This window comes from Nanorana parkeri, unplaced genomic scaffold (genome assembly GCF_000935625.1).
Source record: "Nanorana parkeri isolate BGI_ZX_2015 unplaced genomic scaffold, ASM93562v1 scaffold522, whole genome shotgun sequence".
In the NCBI taxonomy this organism is placed as follows: Eukaryota; Metazoa; Chordata; class Amphibia; order Anura; family Dicroglossidae; genus Nanorana; species Nanorana parkeri.
Window position 1 is genome coordinate 387,793 of NW_017306790.1, and position 1,074 is coordinate 388,866.

Genomic DNA, 1,074 nt, shown 5'->3' on the forward strand with positions numbered 1-1,074 from the left:
AAAATTTGTCAGGCCGAATTTGTAGAATTTGTATTGTAAGCACATGGCGCTTGATATAGCTTCAGCCCCGGAATGACAGCTGCCAGTGGCAAGATTCTGCAGATGACAGCTGAATGTAAATACAGCAGGTAGTGGATTGGTGCAATAGCCAGCCTGCTATTGGCTATTTCAAATTGCAATAGCCAATAGCAGGCTGCTATTGCACCCGCCCACTGCTTGCTGTGCTCTCCTCTTAGTGTGGAGGAGAAAGCTAGGGGATCCAACCAACGAATCAATTAAAATAGATGACAACTATTCTCATTATTGATTAATCGATCTGTTGGTTGCAGCTCTCAAGGAGAATTATGGGGTGAGTGAAAAACACTTATCACCATAATTCAAGCTGACCTGGGGCAAAGAAGCTGTCACAGGTCGGCTCTATTGATCAGGAAGTCAGCGTAAACACACCGCTGTCTCTGACTTCCCGATCCTCTCCCTGCAGAGAGTGGTGACTGTCAGTCTCTGCTCCCCGTAGGGATTCCCCCTTTCCCTCTATTTCTCCAGCACTGACTGGAGAAATGTACAGAGGTGTGGCCCTGATGTGACAGTGTCAGGAATGTGTGGGATGGTGGTTACTGTCCACAGACACTGTCACCTTGCTCTGAAAGGGCAAAGTTACAGTGCCTTTTATATTTGCCTCCTTTTATGTTTGTTACTGTTGGGCTTCTTGGAAATTGAACAGTTGGACCACTGAGATTTGAATACTGATTGGTTGTTGTGGATCACTATACTCCTAATAAATATGATCTAACTTAGGCAATACATTGTATTTTTTTTATCGTCCATCCTGACTAGGGCTGCAACAACTAATCGACATAATCGATTATAATCGATTACAGACAATACAATTTGTGCATTTAAAGCTAATCTAAACCCAAAACCAAAAATATAATGTATTGCAGCTTCATAAAGTACCTGTCTCCTTCATCTCTTTCTATGAGCTGAAGACAGCAAAAACAGACTTTTATTTTTATAAAATAATCCCATGAATCTACTATGTAATGGACATTTACAAAGGCAGACATGTTTGAAGTC